This window comes from Siphateles boraxobius, unplaced genomic scaffold, assembly GCF_051911475.1.
Source record: "Siphateles boraxobius isolate OS27281-9 unplaced genomic scaffold, OSU_SipBor_1 8, whole genome shotgun sequence".
Classification (NCBI taxonomy): domain Eukaryota; kingdom Metazoa; phylum Chordata; class Actinopteri; order Cypriniformes; family Leuciscidae; genus Siphateles; species Siphateles boraxobius.
Window position 1 is genome coordinate 16,796,150 of NW_027509208.1, and position 4,007 is coordinate 16,800,156.

Here is a 4,007-nt window from a genome sequence, read left to right on the forward strand (position 1 = left end):
GGACTCTGCTGCCTTTGGCACATGATGTGACAGAGTGAATACTGTACTCACACACACAGGCAAACACAGAGCAGAAGACTGGCTTGTAATCTGCCATGCTGGGCAACTCGTCCACAAGTGTCAGCATGACAGAGTTGTTCAGAGGTGTCAGCAGTTATGTAACATCCCACGAGAATGCGGCCAATAGGTCAAAGAGAAAGCCAGAGCAAAGAGAGAGGGGGATGAAAGAGTGGGATGTTTCCAGCAGCTATAATAAAGGAATGTTAAATATCTCATATGATCCCTGTTATTACAATGATTTCCGTAGGATATAAATCTCTAGATACGTGATGATTTTATGAATGATTTTTTTTTTTGTGGAATGGATCACAGTAAATATCTCTATTAACCTGACAAAATAAATGAATGAATGGATGAATGAATACATTTACAATAGGGTCCAAGGTCAAAACAGACATAAAACGGGAATATGAAATAAAATAAAGGGAATGTTATTGTCACACACCTCAAAGGGACTACATTTCCCTGAATTTCTAATGATTCCCACCTGCACTCAATCAGCCATCACCTGATCACCTGCACGTCATCATCACTGTGTATTTAATTTCCTCCTTGTGTTCACTTCTTTGTCCGGCATTGTTTGTGCGTAGCACACTGGCATGCATTGTTGGCTCTTTTGTTAATACTTGTTTAATAAACCTTGGATTCATCTTCCTCTTCTGTGGATATCAGCATTACAGAATACCGGATCTTCAAAATGGACTATGCAGTTAAGTTTGCTGCTGTGGCCCAGAGACAGCCATAGACTCTTCATGTCTTGCACATGCCTGCCCAACCTGAGTTTCGTTACATCATGCCAATCGAGCCTGAGTTTCTTCACGTCAGTCCTGCCGAGCCAGAGACTGTTCACGTCATGCCTGCGAGCCAGAGACTGTTCATGCCAGGTCAGCCATGACTGTGATTTTGGCAAAGATGGCCACCACCTCACTGCCTGAGCCCTCAGCCTGGATGACCACCGCAATGTCAGAGCCTGTTCCTATCCCAAGACCTGTTCCTGTCCCTAGACCTGTTCCTGCCCCAAGAACTGTTCCTGTCCTCAAGCCTGTATCTGTCCCAGAGCCTGTATATGTTCCTGAGCCTGTATCTGTTCCTGAGCCTGAGCCTGTTCCGGAGCGTGAGACTGATCTTTTCCTTAACTCCCACCCAGCCTCCGTCTCCCACCTCCTCCCATCATCCATTCCTCAACCATGCTGTCGCCACCACCTACACAGCTCACCCACATGCCACCTTCAGTGAGGTGAGCTCTACACAGGTCTATCAGTGTTCAGCTACAGCATGGTTGGTGGATCCCTGTGAATGGAAATAATTAATGAAATATTGACACAATTAAATAAAAACTGTAAAAATGTCTATGGCTGTGCACCTCTACGTCACGTGAAATTACACTATTACAGTTTAATTTATTAACCTAAGAGTAATTAGTTCCAAAGCTCTGATGGTCTATGTGTAGCATCATTTATCCTTTTATTTATTCTGGACAGAGGATCCTTGTAAACTACATGTTATTCAGCTAATTTCCTGAGCAGAAACCTTGGTCTGGAAGAGTTGCTTAGCATTGGGAATTTGGACCAGGATCAAGAGAAACAAACATCATAACTCCAAAAGAAACCACTCAAAAACAGCATCTGGTAAGAATATTGAGCTTAACTCTTTCTTTTTCTCTTTCACTTTTATCTCTCTCTTTCTCTCCGTCCATAAATCTGGGTTCCGTCTGCTGTTAACACATATGCAAACAAATCCATCTCTACTTCTAAGCAAAAACAAACATTTCATTGATCATTCTGGACAAAGATGAACAAATAACAGACACATTCGACTGATCTAGTGAATTCTGTTTTGTTTATAGTTTATTTAGACAAATCATGCCTCACAGAAGAGTTTGAAATGCAACGTTAATTATCAAATCTAATTTGTGCTTAAAAGTGCATCTTTTTCTCATTTGGATCTCTTGAATAACCGAAAATGACAAAGTGCAAAATGTCTTGTACTTTTACAATCTCTACCACCCATTATTGAGTGACATCAGGATCAGGCACTGGACTTATCAAATGCCCAATCTTATAAAAAAAATCCCACCCCAGGAGTTCCTCCCTTTGAATAAACAAAACTCAGATATTAATAATACAACACAAAGTTTATATAACGAGAAAAACATTGGACTGGTCAACTGACGTTAGCCTGTTAGTTTTATACAGTCTGACAGGACATCCTGCAGGTGTGGGTGGCTTACCTGGACCCCCGTCCTCTCCACAGGGGCCTTGGATTCAACACCCACCCCATCCGCTGCATGCCTCAGCCGGGAGAGATTGCTGCCAGCAGTGGGAAGTCTGGTTCCAGTCTGACAACTCAAAGACAACAGTAATAACAGATCAAACTATTTTTTTGTGTGTGTGTGTTCAGTTAAAGAAAGAAAGTTCGGACATGAATGTGAGAAATTATGACAGAATATTCATTTTCATCTAGTTTTAAACCCACAAACAATATGTACGCAAGCATGCTAGGCATTTAGAAAGGGTCTGGATTGTCATTTGGGTCCGAAACAACATCACTCATATTGCAGCTTACAGAAAACTTGCTGTAGTTCAGTATTTCATCCTCTTTAACTGTACCTCCCACCTCAGTTATGGTGCCTTTGGGACAGGCTCCTCTTTACTACTCGAGCAGGATTTGAACTCATGCTGTTATGGAATGAGGCACAAGGCAGACCCTAAAACTGCGAAGTCTGTGTACACTTAGAGAACATGTATAGGCAGGTCACAACAGTCTAGATAAAAACATAATTTACCAACGTTATTACTACTGTAGAAATGCTATAGTGTTTGGATAATTAATTGCTCTCTCAGCTTTCCATATTGACGTTAAAATTAATTAAAGGGTTAGTTCACCCAAAATGAAAATTCTGCAATCATTTACTCTACTTCATTTAATTCCAAACCACTCTTACTTTCTTCTGTGGGACACAAAAGAAGAAATTTAGCAGATTGTGCTGGGTGCTCTTTCCCACACAGTCAACGAGAGCGGATTCTGTTTAAATCGCAAAAAATGATGAAAAAACACCATAAGACTGCCTAAGGTAGTCCAAACTATAATTTTGTGAAATTCATGGAAAGGTTCCATGAATGTTAAAGCTTCTTAATGGAACCATCAATATCAATAAATAACCTTTACATTATGAGTATAACAGAAAATCTGCTTGCCGTAGTCCATAATGTTTGAACGAAACAACAACACCGTGAGCGGGCCACTAGACGTAACGCAGTTGTGCACGTCTGTCGCCATGGTTACTATCGCAGTACGAGCAGAAACCAGGGATAACGCGGATATTACGTCTTGAAAGCAACAAGTGAAGGCGACAAGCCATTATTTAAAATTGAAAAATTTGAATTTCTCTGAAATTAAAAATCTTTGGGACCTTTTGGGATATTGTAAGTACACACTGCAGGAAATATATCACACTGTGCAAGTGATTTTGGGATATTTTATTACAGAAATCTTACATATTGTAGCTTTAACTATGTTGGCTTAGTTTTGATAAAGCATCACAGGTGGCTGACATCTGTTACTGTTGGCTTCATACAATATGTGGGAGTAAAGATGCCTTTATCTCCCTCGATTATAAACATATCGACACATCCACTCTTCCTTTTGATTTACATGTAACAGTGGTAGGTTTTGAAGTAGAACCATTCTTCTCTCTGAACTTCCAGAGTGCCCTGATAATTCAAACACAGAGCTTCCATACACGACCAGCCAACTCCTGTCTGATTCACATGACTCACACAGCATGGATACAATCAGATCTCAGAGGCTCTGGGATGATGTTGTTATGATCGCCACATCTGTCCCTCTTATGCTCTCAATATCAACACACATTTATGCAAGAATGAGAGAAAAACGGTACTATGACATTGTAACATAATCATTACCATCCAGACTGACACATCTCT

The 4,007-nt window shown here is 40.6% G+C and overlaps 1 long non-coding RNA gene across 1 annotated transcript; it reads right to left on the reverse strand.

Annotated features, from left to right (window-relative positions):
• Positions 1 to 1,311: 1,311 nt before the first annotated feature.
• On the reverse strand, positions 1,312 to 2,308 carry LOC143728614 (uncharacterized). The gene is made up of 3 exons (XR_013199847.1): positions 2,291 to 2,308; positions 1,709 to 1,774; positions 1,312 to 1,350 (listed from the first exon to the last, which is right to left on the reverse strand). It is a non-coding gene; the product is annotated as an uncharacterized LOC143728614 (long non-coding RNA).
• Positions 2,309 to 4,007: the final 1,699 nt, after the last annotated feature.